This window comes from Dunckerocampus dactyliophorus, chromosome 10 (assembly GCF_027744805.1).
Source record: "Dunckerocampus dactyliophorus isolate RoL2022-P2 chromosome 10, RoL_Ddac_1.1, whole genome shotgun sequence".
NCBI lineage: Eukaryota > Metazoa > Chordata > Actinopteri > Syngnathiformes > Syngnathidae > Dunckerocampus > Dunckerocampus dactyliophorus.
Genome location: NC_072828.1, coordinates 28,936,527 through 28,956,796, shown reverse-complemented (window position 1 = coordinate 28,956,796; position 20,270 = coordinate 28,936,527). Strand labels below are relative to the sequence as shown.

General features: G+C 42.9%; 1 protein-coding gene across 5 annotated transcripts in view; it reads left to right on the top strand.

The window, feature by feature from the left end:
- The window catches only part of elavl4 (ELAV like neuron-specific RNA binding protein 4), a 122,606-nt gene that overhangs the window by 2,761 nt on the left and 99,575 nt on the right, over positions 1 to 20,270 (top strand). The gene's annotated exons all lie outside the window — the stretch shown is intronic.

The window sequence follows — 20,270 nt, the reverse complement described above, 5'->3', positions numbered from 1 at the left end:
ACATGACAGTCTTTGTCGTAGTGTAATGGTTTATACACTTTATATATACTGTATATGTCATTTTTGGAGTAGGAAGAAGCGCATATCTTTACGTCAGTTACAATTTGTTTTCCTGTGTTTAACATGTAAGACTATTAGGAAAAAAATTATTAGTTGACTACTACTCAAACTAAACAAAACGTCGAGTGTGTTCGTGTGCCCTTGCTTCCTACCTGTCAAACCGTACAACAAATACCATCAGAAACCTAAACACACACACAGTCGCACAATATTAAGTATCATCACTGGAATATTCTGTTAATAATCAGCATTTGTGCAGATCCAGGATGGCCGCATAACCCCCGGCTGTGTAACCTTAGACAAAGGCGATGAAATGAAAGGAGCACAGGAGAGCGAAATCTGAATTGCAAATGTTCCATATTTCAGTCAGCCGAGATTTAATTTTCAAAAAGGACACGTTAAAAAAAAAAGAAAAAAGAAGGCTGCAGTGTGCCGGTGCTTCCCAGCTGAATGTTGTTAATTTCTAGAAAGCTCTGCTGATTGCCCACTGCAGGCAGCTGACGTTCTCGATGTGACATGAGGCTTTGTTTGGCAACTCTAATTTTCTCTCTCTGTTTCCAAAAAAAAAAAAAAAAAGGAAGAAAAGTGGATGGGAGTTTAGTTGAAACGTGCTGCGTTTTATTCATACAAACTGGAAAAGACGACACAGCCGGACAAATCGAACGGGCAAGGAGATAGTTAGAGGTCACCCCTATATCAGAGCGATGATTAGCGCCTTCCATCTGCCGCCTCTTTCCCTGATTGCAGTCTTCTCTCCATCTAGGAAATTAGCTCGTTTATGCGGCGATGATGCAGGTGCGGCGGCGGGAAAGGCAGAAATAGACAAATGCACAAACAAATGCAGTACTAACCGTTGGAATGGAAGAGGAGAAGCGGTTTAAATGACACGCTTTGTTCTGTAAACACTCCCACGAGCTGCAGGGGCGCCCTGTAGCGTATTTCAAACTGGAGCATGTTATGACTGCATGACCGTGCCATGCGCCTGTGTGTAAATCATGTCGTGTTTGCTCTCGATGTGAGCACATGTGGTGTGTCAGTTGCAGCGAAGGCAGAGATGCTGAGAGCCCTCGAGGCTCCGCGTATGCGTATGAACAGGCGTGTGTGTTTGCGAGCAGAGCGTGCGTGCGTGATGCCGGCCACCAGTGCTGCAGGGAGGGCCGTGTGATTAGCAGCTGAGCCTGCGCCCCCCTGGGAGCCATCACTGCAGAAAGGAGCAGGTGTCTGCAGGCTCGTGCACACAAACAAACATCCTAACTGTCGCTCTTCAGCCGTCTTTGAGTCAACTTCATTCACACCCAATTTAGCAGCAACACTGGGCGGGGCTTGTTTTCCCATGAGAACCTGTATGGTTTTTTTACGACGTACACGCAGTAGGTTGACAAAAAGCCTTGAGATGTGATCCATGAACAATACTCCAACGTCAGAGTAGCCGCTGAGCCAACACAAACGCCCGCGCCCACCCAAAGGTCACCTCGCTGTGTTCACATACTCTGACCTGGAAGTAATGACCTGTAATTCCACTGATGTATTGGCAGGGCTACTCGGCTCTGATGAAAGTCGGCATATTTACAGCCAGCCAGCAGCTCTGGAGCGATGCTTTAACATGGACACATACGTAGACCTGCCGACATGTGCACATTCTTTGTATCGTTGACCCTTGAATATGCTTGCACGCTTTGAGTTCGGTCTCAAAACAACGAGCATCTCCAAAAATATCCTCGAGGTGCGGCGACACGGACCATTAAGGCTGTGATTGGTCAGCTTGTTGAACATTATTTCCTGTCTGTAAACGACTGGTTCAGAGGGCATACGCGAACGCCTTCTCCGATTTCGGATGAAAAAAAGGACACTTCGATTAGTTCCATCCGCAATAATGCTCCCCTTTTCTCTTTTAGTGCCATTGTTCACTCGCTACGAAGGAAGCTAACAAGCTAAATAGCCAGGGAGAGTCGCGGCTGCTCACCAAGTTGATGTCACGTCATTCACTCAAAAACTATAAAAACAGGGGGGGTGTCCAAAGTGCGGCCCAGGGGCTTTTAACGCCCCGCGGATCGCTTTTTGTTGCACACTGCAGAAATAAAATGGCACCAAAAAACCAGCAAAAATAGGCAAAATGTAACAAGAAACAGCTGAAATGCTGATATTAATAACTAATAATAACACAAAGCTTTGTCTTTATATACAGTATGTATTTTTGTTAGCCTTTTTACAAAATAAAATAGGAATATCATCGTGCCTCCCCCAGCGTCTTTAGATTGCTTCACGTTTGGCAGGTCTGCATATGAATAAAAACACATTATACCTTTTTTTATTCATAAATTGCACATCATAAGTCAAAACCAAAACAATCTTTTAAACATTCATGGCGATGTCTGCTCGTCAAACTCTCTTGTGCAAATTCCGTACTGTTGTTTCACATGTCAAAGGTTACCGTGGTCTTATCGGGGCTAAAGAGTATACAAGCAAGAGTGTGTAGATAACTTATAAAAGAATACAAAATTGTAATTAAAAAAAGTGCAGGATATAAAATAAACAACCGTAATTAAATAATACAGGAAAAAAATAATTAATAAGTAAATGAGTGAAAACAGAAATTTTGCACAATAATATTGCAGACTATATTATAGACAAAATTAAGAAAGCAAGTAAATATGTAATAGATGATAGATATTACCTTGCTGCTCAGCATTCTCTAACATAAATGGGGCTGTGATAGAAAATTTAACACAAATAGTTTAAGCAAACAAAAATAGGCAAATCTCATATCTAAAACAAGCTTTAATGCACACGTAATTACGAGTCTGTGTTGCATTGTTTGGGAAGCCTGTGGAGGATTTATGGCAACACTCTGTTTGCATGCAAACCATTTGCACTGTGCACTCTTCCTCCTTAACTCCTAAACGCTTTTAATTCCTGAAACAACTCTCTTGTACAATACTTATTAAAATGATCTTATGAGCCTTGGCAAGACGGCGCTATCGTGTTGCGCGTATTCCGTTATTTGCAAATAAGCAATGGACTATGAATTATGAAAATACAGCAGCGCTTTTTGGTCGGAGCGGCACAATAACCCGCAGATTTACTCGCCTAATTGTGATACAAACTGACAGTGACATCAAAATGTGTGTACAATACACGTCAGCCTTATGAAGGCGGACAAAAGAGGCATTAGCCATCGCAAATCCTTACTTCGCTGGCCGGCCTGATAATCTGCCCTGATAGCTGTCATCTCAGCCTCCAATTTGGAATGAAAAAAGCAAATATCCTGCCTCAAGCCACGCTCAGTTCCCCCCTCAACGATTACGCCCTTTGCAACACCAACTTGCGATATTGTACACTGGGGGATTTTTCTGGGTGAAGACCAACCCCCGCTTCCCCCCACCCGAGCTGACGAAAGCGGGCCAATACCTGCTGAGAAATGGCCTTTGTGGAGGATCGTGGCATGTTGATGAACAGCATCATTTAACTCTCCTTGGAATTGATAGTTAGATCGCCGATTGGGGTTTTTTTTGTGTTATTGATTTGCTAATTGCCGAGGACGAGGCAAAGCATCTGCTGTCACCTTGAGTAAATGATGCATGGCTGACTTTTGCAACCATTAAATAATATAAAGCAATAATATGAAGCCTGCTGGCTCCACGTAGAATGGATTTACAGTGTATACAGTAGATCCGTGGTAACTGGACAGGCAACGACTGGAGTAGCAATTTCATACATGTATGAACAGAAGTTCAGTCGACTAAGATAGAATCAAAATCAAATAACACCACTACAGTCATTGCCCAGAAAAAAAAGGATTTGCTCTTGTTTAGCCATCAGTATTTAAAGTTACCAATTCTTGGGGGGAAAGAGTGAGATGCAGTCACCGGCTCGGGTAAACCCGCGTTAATCCATTTTTTTGTGTGCTCGTCGGCTATGAAAAGGCCCCGACTAATTTTTGCTGTCGACTTCAGTCGATTATGAGCAGTTGCTTCAGGCCTGCATCACGCCTTCCCGTTTCTGTGGTGGCGGCACAGGAAGAAACTAAAAACAACACGTGTGGAACTATATTTGACACACATCAGCACCACCTTCAGCGCCAGAACCAGGCCTGTGGAAAATTCTGGTAGAAAGACCAGAAATTCCTCTCATTTTCCCACATTATCTGGGTAACGTCCCTTATTTATTTCCCTCACATTTGACGTATCAAATGTAAAGCTACTTGCCACTAATGAATGATAATGAAAGATGAAACAAAGTCACGGTCTAGCCTTTAGCCTGGTCGTCAGGTTACCGCTACAACTGCGCTTGCCTTGCTGTGGGGTCGCCTCCATTTCCCTTTCAAGCGGTGACGTGGCCACGCGGTTCCGCAGGCTGCTGGGCATCCCGGCTAGCTGTCGGAGAAGAAGGGGTTTCTCCAAGCAGCATCTCCATAATCCACAATGTTTGCCTGTTGTAGGCCCGGAAACGATTTATGATCATATTAACTTGTGTTCACTTCACTAAGTTTTGAGGCCAGCGTGTCCGTGGAAGCTACGAGCGCTTCCGTAGCCAAACAAACAAACGTCCTTAAGCGGTACTGTACATGTATGTTTGCATATTTGTCTGAGGGTGAATCAGATGTTATTTTTTGCGGAAAAAAGCTGCCTTTTTTGGGAGAAATAAATTCAATAATTTCTGGACCAAAAATCAGCAAATTCGCGGGGTCACAAGCGGTGAATGGTGAATATGCAGGGATCCGCCGTATTTTATACACAGTGTTGCTTCACACTTGCTTCCAATAGCACAACACAGCTGAAGCATGTCTCCAAGCATGTAGGCATTTAACGGAAACGGTGGATTTCTTTTTTCTGCTTTTCCCCTTCTACATTGCCCACTTGATTTTCTCCAAGCATGAGAAAGGGCGGTTAAGCATGAAGTGACATTTCAAAAGCTGGGTTGTTTTTTTTTTTTTTGTGCAAAACCTCTCCATGTTTTGTTTGGTGGCGCTGCGGGCCACACAGATGTGGACGTGTGTCATTTATAAAAGGTTATCCCTTCTCAAAAGCCATACATAGTGCTGCCTTTAATGGAGTAATGTGGTAGCGTGAGGTGTCTGGAGCCGTAATAAACATCACGCTCGTTCGCAGGTGATGACTTTACGGTAGAAATGGTGAAATATGAAAATGAATAAGGTAAATAATATGCGGGGGGGGGGAGATCAATCTCATATGTGAGCTCTGTGTGTGTGCATATGTGTACACGTTGGCGGGGGTTGATTAAAGCCTCTACCAGATGGACCCCAGCGGTCGCCCTGTGAGCGTGGATGTACCCCGACCAGGATCAAACACAACGCGGGCTGCCGTCCGCTCCACAGCTCCAAATCTCACTTTACCATCGACTCAACTGACGCACCTTGCTGCGCTTCTTCCCACATGCTAATGTCGCAGTGCGGGTGTTCGGATCCATATTGTATCCTATAGAAGTGACGGCACAAAGCGTACATTGTGCACGGCTGACAGCAAGCCAGCAGGGCCGAGAGCTGCCGGGCGGCTGAAGTTGAATGAAGTTGAATGTCACCCCGAGCTGAGAACGCTCTGCCGTCCAAATGGACAATAATCCACCAGAATCCTGGAGAGAATACCCGGCGAGTGCCAATACACATGCTAGAATCAACAGCCAATGGCGAGCTAAGCCTCTCTGGGCACCTCGACAGACCTTTCATTTATGTTTGGTTACAGCCTCTAACCATTATCTCGTTCATAAAATGAAAAAATATATTCTAAAAAACCTTGAACCTACAACACAATCTGTTACAGAATGTATTTGGATTAAAACAAGTACAGGGTCAGGCAAAATGATGCGACACATTGTAGGGTAAATAAAAGGCTAATAAAGTCATATAATGCCATTCTGTTTCATTATGTTTTAAAAAGTAAATCAGTCAAATGGGATCCATTACTGTCCACACACTCAATGCAGATCCAGTAGCTCTGAAGTTGGTAACCATAGCGAGATTGTGTTTGGAGCTGATACGGATCATCTTGCCTGACCCTGTAGTTGCCCACAGGATATCATAGAAGCACTTTCCTACCGACACCGATATCGACCGAACATTATGTTTCTTTGACTGGATGCAAACGCTGCGTGTGACTCTGAGCGATTCTTCTTGAGGTGTGATATTAGGTTACAAGTGTCGAAGGAAGGCGTCTTATTTAGGTTTACCGTTTGCTGTTACTGTTTCTGACTTTACAGTCCTTGCAAACTGCATAATTACAATCCACAAATGAAACTTGGAAATAATTCCGGACCGTGGACGTACTGAGCGCGTCGCTCTGTGGAGCACGGTGCAGTTTGGCGAGGTCTCGCTCTCGCACCGATATGATTTTTGGCAGAAATACCAATCTGATCTGATATGTCATTTGTATGCCAGTAACCCGAGAAATACAACTAAGGGGGTCACACAGTTGCATCATACAAGCGGGTCATTTCTACTTAACATTTTCAGGGTAAGCAGTAAAAGGTGAAAGTCATACGTGTGGAAGGAGACAGATACGGAGTCGTTCATTGTTCTGTGTGTGTTCTATGAACACATGTATAATAAACATAATAAAGATGATTAAAATATTCCCTGGCCGGAATTTGCCTCCCTGTCCCAAATCTAAAAGAACCGCTATCCATACATGGCAGAGACTGAGTCACCGATGAGTGGATGCTCTGTTTGGGCACTCTTTATTATTTGGAATGGAGCAACTGAGTGAAGGCTTGCTGTCTATTAACAAACAGGGATATAGTGTTCAAAGGACCCCTGTCTCTTAAACGGTGGGCTCAGCACGCATCTTTGTGCAGGGAAGACGAGGCTGTGGCAAATGTAGCATCGCGTCTTTCCAGAATCAGCATGAACAACCGACTCGACTTTTGATCTTAAGAGTTTCATTCACGCACCGCGTCCCAGGCAGGGCTAAGCTGCCGCCTCTCCATGACCACCAGCTACGTTACTTGCTATTTACTCGTCCTTGATTCATTAAAAAAAAATGTTCATGAATTTACTCATTGGCCACAGTAGGCTCTGCTATTTCTGTGATCCAAAGGCAAAATGTTGGCTGTATTTGCTCACAGTCAACACTGAGGACCCTGCAGCTGAGGCGGCAAGCTGTATCTCCGTTTCACTCAGTAATTAATGTTCCATTTTCAGTCGGCGTCTCGACATCTTTTCATCCCCTTGAGTTTTCCATCAAGATGGTGTATCTAAATGACTGCTGATAGCTTTGAAGACACTCAGCCCATCAGGTGATTTAGTGGGATTTTTGGTGTAATTCACCATCATAAGTGACTTCATAATAGCGGTTTCTGATGTTAAAGTACGCTCGTGTGACTGTCGTATGTTAAACGTCCTCAATGCGTCCCAGTGACTTCCGTGGCTCTAATCTGTCTGGTCTTTGCACTCCAAAATGGAGGTTTTCGTTTTGTGTGCCTTTAATTTCCTCAACTGCACCGATTTAGTGCTTTGATGAGTCACTGTGATGTTGACTGTGATCCCGAGATAATTTAACATCATTTGCTGTGCCGTGGCTTGAAATGCGGCGCCGGTGCGGCAGAGCAAAGCGGCGTGGCCTTTTCTTCTCTTTGAAGACACAGAAGAGAGGCGATTTGATTTAACATACAACAGCGGTGCAGGTGCGTTGTGCCTTGGACCATGAAATTACCTCAAATCAGTATCCTCGCCGTGTGCACCATTGATTTATGACAATGAAAGCCCCCGCTCTTTACATCACTGGTCAACACAGTCCGAGCCGCCTGTTGTCCGCCGCGTCACGCTAATAGCCGGCTGATGTCTCAGATTTTCTCGGCTCGGACCAACTGACAGACGGGCTGAAGGCTGCCATTCTCATTTGTTGATTGTTACCGGCAGAGGGTGGACACCTGCCAGCAAAGAGGCCATCAGTAGAGTAGCGCAGCAATATGCTTCTGATGCCAGAACTTGTAAAGCGCAACTAAATCAATCCTTCAAGGGCGAATCAAGAAGAGTCTTAGTAAGCAGCGCAGCACTGTGTGACTATCAAACGTATACGACTGCTATGTTCTTTTTAAATCAGCCCACCTGGAGTTTTGCATCGAGTTCTGTTGGAATACACTTGATGATACAGGATAGTAAAAAGCCGAATCAGGTGATTTTTGTCAGCCGTGTTGAGAATATTTGGGTATCGTTAAATATGATCCTATACCGGTGCCAAATCGATACTTTTGAAACTGCGCCAGTGCTTAAAAGGTGCCCCAATCATTTCTTAAAAAAAGGAAAACATTGCCTTTTTTTTAATTTTATGGAAATTTTGTGACAAGCAAGTTGAACAGGATCATAATTTAAATACTTCAACAATATAACAATGATCAATTCACCAATATGAACTAAAATGCACCACAAATTGTCATAATTATTACAGCAAAACGTGCAGGAATGTTCACGACACAGATAATGTGCAAAAAAAATAAAAAATCAGAATTCTACTGTTTGGGAATATACCTCTCTTGCCATGATTGGTGGATAATGAGGAAGTGCTGTGTTGCTGTTGTGGAGCGCTACAGGGAAATGTGTGTGCAATGATGGATCTGAGCACTGCTGGTGGCGTGTTAAGGCTGGTAATAAAGGTTAAAAGGAGCGTCAGACTGTGTGCGTCTGTCAGGATGCTACATCATACTTACAAGATGCGCACAATATCTCGGGTGAACAAACATCCTGTTTTCATTGGGACATGTCCAGTTTTCCCAGGACATGTCCTGTTTTCACATCCTGTCCAGGCCGTCCTGTTTTTTTTAGTTTTTTTTTTAGAAAGTGATTAAAATGTACTGGTTTTCATTGGGCCATTAAATTGGCTGGCACTAGGGCACTCTGGAGCATGTGACAGAACTGAACCTGGGCTGATTTTTGAATCAGTTTTGCCAAAAAATTGCAAAAAAACAAAGAAAAAGCAAACATTTACATATAGTTAATTCCCTGACGCTTGCTGAGTTGAAGCCTCGGAAAAATTGGGAACGAATTCCCAATTTCTTGGGACTTTTATAGGGTAAAATATTGGTCCTGTGTCCTGTTTTTTGTGCTGTTTTTTGAACGTTTTTTTAGAATGTATGTCTTTTGTTATACATTGTATTACAAAATATTATCTACAGTAGAACCATTGTCTGTCCATACAGACCAGGCATACGTTACATGTATTAAAATTGTAAGGCAACGTTGAGTAAACTTCCAGTATCATTTGAGTATCTCATTGCCGGGCTGAGTGTCCTGGTTTTCGGTAATCAAAATATGGGTGCCCTAACAATATCACCTTCCAGCACTAGTTGCAGGTGGCTGAGACTGCATTGATTTAGCACTGAAATGAGATAGCGTCTTAGTTTTTCGGCCCGGTTACTATTGTTGATGTTGGCACCGGTGCCATTACGATACTGAGTTTCGGTATGCATCCCTAATTATATCATTATAATAAGCGGTTATTTACGTCATACTCCTCACCGTATTACATAACCAGTTTGGTTTACATTTGTAGTGTGTACAGTTATTTATGTGATTATTTATATCTCACCCCATTTCCGCCAGGTTTTTTTTGCATTTCCATTGTAAAGGCTCTCAGAATATATCGAGCTGGGGTGCCGTTCGCAGTGGTGGAGGTATGGTGCAGTTCGACACTGTGGTCCGTTGTTGTCCTTCTTTTGGCGATTCCAATGGAAAAAGGATTCAAAGCCTTGTTTTCAGGTTCTTTCAGGACACATGTACTGAGTCATGTTCCATTTCTCTTAACTGGAAAATGATATGCTGTCTTGGTGCTACTCTTGTTTGATTTCACGCCATTCACGGCGCTGAAGTAGTTGTCTGCATCCCACCGACACGCCCCGCCGTGGAGAACCTGACTGTGGAAAAGTGAAGTGAATTTTACCGCATTGTGGTAGCGTGTCTTCCTGGTAGTTTGAATATTCTCATTCATCCTGGTCATTGTATTCTCAGGGCATTCAATCGATCGCAACCGGACTGCTCAGGTTGTCCTAGACAACGTTTCGCCTCTCATCCGGGCAGGCTTCATCCGTTCCTGCTCAAAGACTGGGTGGGACACACTAGATAAGACAGCTCTAGTTCGAGAGCTTGGTGCAAGATCCGATCCATTTATCCTCTAAAAAAGGAGGCAGGTCCAGATGGGAATGGTTGGCTCTTTAGGCATAGCCACCTTGGTTTCATATGGGTCCATAGCCATCATTACATCTGAATGGGATGCTAACAAAGGTGATACCACCCAAATGACAATCACTGGCGACAGAGGCCCCACTCCATTGTATCGTAACGATGGTCATTTGACACCACTAAAGACCCAACCCTTCCTGTCTGGACCTGCCTCCTTTTTTAGAGGATAAATGGATCAGACCTTTCACCAAGCTCTCGGACTAGAGCTGTCCTATCTAGTCTGACTGGTGTGTTCCTTTAATGAGTTCTTTTTCGAATGTGAGGTGCATTGAACTTAGAATTTACTTCCACTGATAACACTTGTTTTATGTTATTTTGTTAGTCCCTGAACCCAGTAGAAAAACTATAGGCCCAAAAAAGGCTCGGGCTGATGAATGAGTGGATGGCAGAGCAATACGGATAAACGTAGCGGCACCAATAAGTATAGTACCGTACTGACCAGAGTCTTTTTTTAAATCATTTATGGATAACTATTTTGTATACAAAATCAATGTTAAAAATAAAAAAAATCAGTAAATTGTTCGATCCTAAATGTAAGACCACTGGTGTTTTCCATACTTTTTTTTCTGGAGGAAAAATTCCGTCCTACAGTACGTCTGGGTAAATACATGGTATACATTATCATGTAAGGCTATTGCTAATATAGGGTGACCATATTTTGATTACCAAAAAAAAACTCATGATACTGGACATTTCCATTTTAGAGTTTCATTACATTTGAAGTATTCTGTCTTTGTATGAATAGAACATTGTTATATTCCAAAATAGCAGAGGTGGGAGAAAGTCAGTGTTTTGCAAGTCTCAAGTAAATCCCAAATCTCAAGTCAGGTCTCAAGTCGAGAACAAAATAAAAAAACATAACCGTAAAGACAAGATAGGCCGAGTCAGGTCCGAAGTCATTGGCTTGAATTCTACTTTATCGCTTTCACTCTCCACAAGCCTGGCGCTCACAGAAATGTAAGCAAGCCACACCCTCGTTGGTTGTTCTCAAACCTGATTGGGTGTTAATAGATGCATTCAATGAGGCAGATTCTGTGGGAGAATCTGGTGTCTTGCTGGAAATGACGTAACAACGACCACGTTAGTTGAACGCTTTGAACGGGGACACATTTTACTCAACACATTCTCTGAACAACTCAAGTAGTTTCGAGTCATCGGACTGAAGTCCCGAGTAGCTGACGTCAAAGTCGCAAGTATTTGATCATATGGTCAAGCCGAGTCCAAAGTCATCAAAATTGTGACTCATGTCGAGTCCAAGTCCAAGTCTGTACTGTATAACTGAAGACTTTCAAAGGAACAACATTCCAAAACTATTCCAGAACCAGACGGACGGACCCAGGAAGTTGACATCAAATGCTTGCGTTCAGGAATGTAACCAATATTTTCGGGAAAAATGTGCCCCCTGAAGTCGCGAGAATTGGGGAATTTGAACCGCAGTTGTTTGCGATGAATTTTACGGGACCTCAGCTCGGCAGGCGTCGGAGGATTAGCTCTCGGCGCATCCGTTTTGCCTTGTCTTTGGCATTTTGCAGCTTTTTGACAACACTCATTAAAAAAACACACACACACGGCAGCCTCCCAGGCTGCTCATTTTAATGGCCAAATGACAAACAATGAACACCAGGGCATTTTCATCACTTTCTAAAAAAAAACAAAAACAGGACATGTCCTGGGAAACACGACCTTTGGTCACCCGAGCTAATATTACCACGACCACTGCGATAAATGTCCCAAACGACATTTCCCTGAGTTTTAAACGTCATGAATAATCTCAGCGTCATTGCAATCGGAAAATGCCCCCACCGCTCCCCACGCGACTTCTAAAGAGCAAGCCAAGCTGTCCTTCAAGGGCAATTCAATACGGTGAGGCTATCAAATGCGTGAAAGGCTGCTAAAGCGTATGACTGCTTCCCAGTCGTCCAAGCCGTGGTTCTGTATTGGATTCTGTGCTATTTGTATTTTCAACAGGCTTTTTCCTGGGAATATTTGCATTGTTTCTCTCTTCTTCGGCTTTCTCGCGTTTGGGGGAATTTGCTCCCGTTGAAGCATCCGTTTCCCTTTGCTCGCTAATAATCGAGGTATTTTCTCTGTTTTCGCTTTTGAGGTAGCGCCTCAGCTGGCGTCGCCACTTCTCCTCCTTTAAATAGAAGTCTTATTATGCAGAGAGAAAGACAAGGCAGGTGTTGAAAACCCTGCGTCTGACAGTTAACAAGACCCAAAGCAAAAGCGGCTGCAATTATCGCCGTGCGCGCCGCATATCCAAATATGATATACGACACATGCTATTATTTGTCTCCGCTTTTGCTGGCGTTATCGTAAAAGTGCACATGGGCTGCATGGATATTGCGTCTCCACACACAATGCTACGCTCGCAGCACACTGAAGCTTTGTTCAGACCGGGTTATTCAACACGACTCGGCCCAAGCAAATAGGAATCCTTGTCACTTTGTGGAGGAGGACAAACGGGATGAAGAGAGAGTCGGAGACACAACACACAGTGTGCGGCTAATCCATTAAGGTGTGTGACGAGGAGGGGTTTAGGGTGGAGAGTGAAGGGCACGCAAGGTTCAGGACAATTAACCAGTTCTCTCTCCGCAAATTAGCATGCTAGAAGCACCGGCTCAAGCACACTTGTGAGGTCGAGCACTTAAAGCCCGAGCTCTTCGCCACTCACAGTGGGAGACTGGCAGGCACTTTGTGCTCTAAAGTGCTTTGTGTGTGTGTGTGTGTGTGTGTGTGTGTGTGTGTCTCTGACATGTTCTTGCAGCTTTGTGTGTGTATTTGTGAGCATGTTTTTTTGTCATGTGTGTGTTTGTGGATGCAAGCAATAACCAGTAAGATGGAAATGGACATAGTTGACAGGGTTACGTTCCGCGGGCCACCCACGAAAAGTGAAACAACACACGGCTCGCTCCTCCCCCTCCACACCCTCCTGCTCGCTTGATGTTGCCGTGCTTTTGAATATCCAGGTTTAAGGCCTAAAAATGTCTCACACTTAATTAAAGCTGCCGTACGCCACAGATAGGCCTGGAGGGTGCTAACATTCGAACGTTCCTGCTTTGAACACGTAAGATACGCCCCACGTAACACATTATTTATGTTTGTTCTCAGCTAATCATGGCCATTTTATGATGTTTAGCTATTAAGGTTGGGTATCAATGAATGTATAGCCTAGCATAACGACATCATGACGACATATTGTTGATCGCCCCTCTGAGGCTGCTTTTGCGTGCGTGTTCGTACGCGCTGCAGACTTGTACGTGGATACTAGACAGCCATGAGTGAGCAGCCGTCTTATTCAGGCCCAGCGACAACTTATGACAATTTTTATACAGTTGACTTTGTAATTGTGAAGAATGTATATCATTTTTTTGGTATAATATCTTCTTTTAAATCCCTATTGGTAGCATATCCTCACCTATTTTTTGATAATAAATATCTGACCTGCTGATATACAGCAGATTTAAACACATTATCAGTGATACAATATAAAGGTACTCACCACTCATGAACGAATTAATCAGGTTTACACTTAATTAACCATGATTAATCACATTTGCAACTATGTGTGAAATATGCCCATTTTTACTGTATTTTATGAACATAAAGACATTAGCGTGATTTTCGGCGTGTCCGTGAGAGCATCTCGCCGCTGTCTCGTGGCAATGAGGAAGTGTCGTTCCGAGGAGGACTAGGGGACGTGTTTTGTGAGTTGGAGATACGGTGCATGCTGTACATGGTGGTGGAATTGCACTGCTGTTGATGTGATGTGTTCAGGTCAGGATAAAGTTACAAAAGAGCGTCAGACTTTGCGTGACTGTGTGGGGACGCCACACCGCGCCTCCATCTGCCGTCACAGCAGAGAGGCGTGGCTTGACATGATGCACATGCGTCAAATACGCTACAGAATGTACCGTAATTAATTAAATAAATTAGTTCCCGCTTGTAACAGCCCCAATATATATATATATATATATATATATATATATATATATATATATATATATATATATATATATATATATATATATATATATACTTACTTATTTTATAAAAATCATTCTTCTCCATAATGTAAAGAAACCAGAGTACCGCTGCAAATAAATAGCTGTAAATGCACAAATATAATGTTTTATTGTTAGCCCTCTAAACACCTTCAGTTTAATCATATCGAGATTAAACTAGGTTTGGTCAATATTACATGATTTTTTATTCTTATGACCTTTTTTTGTTTTTTTTAAACAAACCTTACTCCTTCATGGCGAATCTACTTCAAGACTGAATGGTGCTGGTTTAGCTGATTTGGAACAAAGTTCTATTGAAGCACATCACATGCTTACATGTGCACAAGTCAACATGCCTCAGCACGTACTGTCTGTTCACTCCCCGACTTCAATACCACACTGACCGTTTTATTATTTGGAAGTGTTTGAATAAATATAAAGAAATCAATGCAGATAAAAAATAGATATACGGTACATAGATCTTTGCAGAGCAAATCCATCTTTGTTATTATGAATTCTTTGTACTTGTGACGTGACTGAGTTTCAGAAGAACACCACGGATCGTGCTAAACAGAAGGACACTGCAATGGCAGTAAGAAGCAGTAAAAATGTCCTTGATGGACTATCTCAGCCACTCCCTCCATCTGTCCATACACAATATTGTAATGCGCGGCGTGTACCCTTAACTAGGACATGGCAGCAACAAGGTTTCATCTTTTCATCTTGGGTAATGACACACACACACACACGCCTGATAACACAAGAGTGGAGAGGGAGAGCAGATTGTGTTTATAGCTAATTTACTGAGTAACGGCAGCCACTTTCATGGCTCTGTAAAAACCATGGTCCTGCAGCGCAATTTTGCAAATAACGTGGCCGAGCTACCAACTGCTTTCACGTTCATGTTCTCAATTAGAAGGAAAAAGGTTATTTGGATCATATTACCGATGGAGAAAACAACCTGGAAACGCTGGCCTTTAAGAAATGTGAAAATGAGCTCCATTTGGGCCTCATACTTACCCGCTGGCATACAAAGAAGAAGAAAAGATGCCTTTTGCGCTTCTGCTTTGCGCATCAACTTCACCTTGTATTCATTTTAGCAGGAAGTTAGAGAGCTGCCAGGAAGGAGCCCGGCCTAAATTTAGAATAAAAAGGTTTTTTTTTATTGCAATCAGGTGGCTGGGGTCAGGGGTTAGGGAGTGTCACCTGTTTTCTGAGAGCCTAAAGCAGGGGTCACCAAGGTTTTTCCTTGTGAGAGCTACTTTTACAAAATGAAAATGGCCAAGAGCTACTCATTTTTGTTTATTTATTTTCAGAGCTTATTTTAAACCCAAACAAAGCGAATAAGCTTGTTTTACCAGAACATGAACAAAATGCTGGTGTCCACAACTCACATGTTGTATTTCAGAATGCATTTCTTTCTACTGTTCTTTCATTATGAACTGAAACCTGATTGAAAAGCAGGCTTGCGGGCACCTCATGTGGTCGTGGGGGGCTGCCTGGTGCCCGTGGGCACCACGTTGGTGACCCTGGCCTAAACAATACAAAAAAAAAATGAAGATAAGAATTATAATAACAGAAAACCACAAAAAGGTGACGTGATTAAAACTCTGTTTTACCAAAGAACTACGGTATTTCCTCGAATAGTCGTCACCACTCGCACCATATCTCAATAAATTCCTGGGTCCATCATTAACACCTCCCTAAGCACCTTCCGTCCGTAAAAAATCTAGGTAATAACTGAAATTGCATGAATTCATAGACACTATTGTGCTGATCCTGTTTGAACTCCATTGCTACCCAAAACAGCAGCACCCACTGAAGCACTGAAACAGTTTGTCTGTCAAATTAAACTGCAATGTCACGGCTATGCCAGGTGTTAAGAGGACGTAGTGATTCATTCATCATGAACTAGAAGCTTTTACTGAAGAAGAAACGCAACAAATGTTATGAAGCAGTACAAATCCCCAAACTGCGGGTGCCAGGGTGTGTTTTTTCCAAATGGAACATTAGGCTTATTCCGTATATTCTTCCTTGTGATTTTGCGTCTTCAAAGCTAATTAAAGGCCAAGAAGGCATCGTCATGATGTCGAGCACATGGTTCCGCTAGGCTAGCTGGCTAAATGTTGCTTACAAGAGAAGTTGGCGAGGTCACTGTTGAAGTGGAGATGCTGGCATGCTTTTGTTTTAGTCTTCCAGGAGTTTTTTTTCTTTTGTAATACTTTCATTTTTGCAGCCTGTTTGCAGTTTGCAGTGTTCAGAAAATGACTTTAAATTACTTTATTGCGTTACTTGTAAATAAAAAATAAATCAAATTTGTACAATAATTTGGATTTAGCTTTGTTCCATGAGAGTTAGGCAAAACTCCTGACTTGCAGTTCTCTACCAAAACCCTAGGGGGCGATGTTTTCCTGAATATGTGTTGATTAGCTGTTTAGCTTCCTGTGTAGCACTAGCGACCAATGGCGACTGATGCCACATCCAGATCGTTATAGGTCGATATCGATCCCATAATAAGGCGTCACAATTTACTTTTCACTTTCACTTTCCACTTTTCGGTGCGTTACTGAGATGTACGTTCTGAACAATTCTTTTTTACAAACCAGAGTTGACTCGTTTTTCATACCTGACAGTTTCAGACGCACGTATTATTATGTACTATTGTACAATACCATCAACAATACGGGAAAAATATACAAAATGAAAATGAATGCAAAAAAGACCAACATCATGCATGTTACAAGGGAGAACGTCACAATGCCCACAATTCATATAAATATAGATGGTGAAAATCTAGTTGGGGAAATGACATATTTACTATATCAATGGTTGGATGTGAGAAAGAAATCAAAAGGGCTTTCAGTAATGTACTCATTGCTAACATCAAGTAAAATAGCCTTAGACCGTAGCTTTAGAATTCTTAAACGCGATATAACATCTGCCTTACAATATGGGTCTGAAAAGCAACTGCAAAAAGACTGGACGCTTTTGAAACGTGTAGTGTGTGCGTGAAGTAGTAAAGGTATCCTGGAAAGAAGGAAAAACCAACGAAGAAGTACCAACAATGGCAAATCACCAAAGAACGCTTTTCAAGGCAAGGTAAGGTACGTTTATTGATGGAGCACCCTTCGTACACGAGGTCATTCAAAGTGCCTTTACAGAAAAGAAAGGTAAAATCACTTCACAAAATCAACCATAAAAACATGAAATCATTCTAAAATCATTCCATAAAAAAGTGTAGATAAAAATGCACAGTTGGACAGAAGCCTTTCCGGCTTGGATTTGAACATTGCCAAAGATTGACGCAAATCTTCAGGAAGACTGTTCCAGATTTTGGCAGCATAGAACTGAAACGCAGCCTCACCACGTTTAGTCCTGACTCCGGGCACCCGCATGAGACCACTCCCTGAGCTTCTCGGAGCTCGAGATGGTTTATGTGCCGCTTTCATGTCAGAGATGTACTTTGGCGCAAGACCATAAAAAGACCTGCACAAGCAGAGCTGTTTTAAAGTCCATTCTCTGAGCGACAGGAAGGTGCTGCAGAGACCTGAGTACTGGACTAATGTGGTCATATTTCCTGGTTCTAGTCAGGACTCGAGCGGCAGCGTTCTGGATGTACTGCAGCTGTTTTACAGCTCGTTTAGAGAGCCCGGTGAGAAGGCCGTTAGCTGGAGACAAAGGTATGGATTAGTCTCTCTAAATCTGGTTTAGACACTATTCCTTTCATTTTGGCAATGTTTTTTAGATGGTAAAGGATAGGAAGGATTGGAGGAATATTACGAAAAGGAAAAACATGTTGTTGGGTCACACAATCAGACACAGCCTATTTCAAACTCAACTCCTAGAAGGCAAAATAGAGGAGAAGAGGTGGACCAAGACGCACATGGATTGATCACGTCACCACATGGAACAACAAATGCTATCAGGACTGCAAATTAGCAGCTAAAACGCGGTGCTACTGGCCAAGCATGACCTCCAGCCTCCGCGGAGAAGACGGAAATAAACCCACTCGTAAACAATACCGCACCCATCTTTGCTCTTTGTTTATTTTGCATTCGCGTCAGAACTTTGACTTCGTGTTTGGTTTTAGGCAGCAAACTGATTGGGCCTGAAGTAATTCATAATTCCCTGCCAAGTGTCCACCTGCCACCATGAATTCCACTGTAACTCACATGCCATTGTCTGAATGACGGCAGCGCAATGGCATGTTTCACTGGAGTCGGCATGAACACTGTAGAGTATAGTGCATTTCCAGTGTAGCTGGTATTAGCTGGCAGTCACAGCATGGTGTCTGTGTGGAGCGTCTGCTGCATGTGAGCATGATAGGGCCGGTGCTGCCAGGCAGGTAAAGCCTGTTAAAGGAAGCAAGAGCTCCCCCTTCTTGCCTGTCTGAGACATAAACCAGCAACTTGCCAGGTTTGCTTCTATGGGGATTGTATGTTTTTGTTTTTTTCCAATCACATGTACGTATATAACCGTGCCCATCAAAGCCGAGCATCATTATCCTCGTAGATGCATAATTTATGACACAGGTCTTGAATGGGATCTCATTAGATTGTTGAAGCGTATGCGGCCAGGAATAGGCTTCATTTTTTATGACTAGTTATATGTGCACATGACTACTGATCAGATGCATTCATCCTCTTCGCTCCCTAGAGCGGGGCGCCGCCCCTCCTGCCAAGCCAATCCGGTCCCTAAACCTCCCGGAGATCATTTTAGGTGGGATGTGTGTATCTCTTCATCGTTGTGGATGCCGCTAGGTCGATATAGCCAATGTGTGTTTGAGCTGCAGGTTTGTTGCATAATTTCTTTATCCGGCGTGCTGTGACTTATCCGCTGCTTTTGACACTTTTAACATCCCGAGAATGGTCGTGGTGAGTAGACGTTCTCCTGTGTTGGCGTTTTAGTGCACATCTGTAGACATGACATGCAAACTGATGTGCCTTTCCTTTATGGTGAAATATGACTATTACGCATGAATGATGGATGTACCGACCTGTTCAGGTGTGCTTCCGTGATATTAGGCGCAGGCACACAGGTGTGCAGGTGTGCAGGTACAGCCTTACCAAGATAACAATGAGTGTTGATTGACATTTTAGTCAAACTGTGTTTATTATTGGGGATGACGCAGAGTCAGCGTGATTATCGGCATTCTTGGGACAGATCTTTCCAAGGAGCAGCTCTCAGTATAATGTAGTTCTACATCACTGCAAATTACTTCCACAATGAATAATACCTAAAAACGGACCACCTCAGCAAGCAAATGATCGCTATAATTATTCTGAATGAAATAATAATAATAATAAATGATTGCTACAATCATTGCCGAAAGGTTAACTAATGCAATTGTTTTTGTTTAACCACTTCGATGTGATTTTTCGCATAAAAATGAAATGTTACGGCATTATTTCCATTCTCAAGGTAGATGTTTCTAACATTTTGCTCATCTCATGCAGCCAAATCGTGTAATCACAACATTAGGAACGGCTCCCAGTGTAATCCAGTTCAGTTCTACGCCACAGTAAATGATACAATAATACAGTCATGTTCATTAATTGGACAATTTTATCTTATTGTGACATTTTTAACCATTTTCTCACATTACAAATGGAATTGCTGCCGTTATTTGCATTGTTCAGGCCAATTTTGCCCATCTCGTGCAGCTAAATAGTGCAATCAAAAATATTAGGAACGGCTCTCAGTACATGACTATCTGCAAATGTATTAAATGGTTTAGTGAAGCCAAATACGGCAAGTTTTCCTCTAAATTGCAATAGTAATTGTTGCACATGATGTGTTGTTGTATGCGTGGATAGCAGCGGGGGAGAGTGAAGGCTGCATACACACACCAATGCAAATGTACAGAGGACACTCAGTAATAGCTAATTTATATACACAGTGCTGTGCAGGCATCCTATTACCATAGCGCCTGAGGCTGCAATCACTCTCCTAGTGCTCGGCTCCACGTTGCTCTGCCCCGGCTCACTCAGGCGCGGAGCTGAGCGGCGATTGATTGCTTT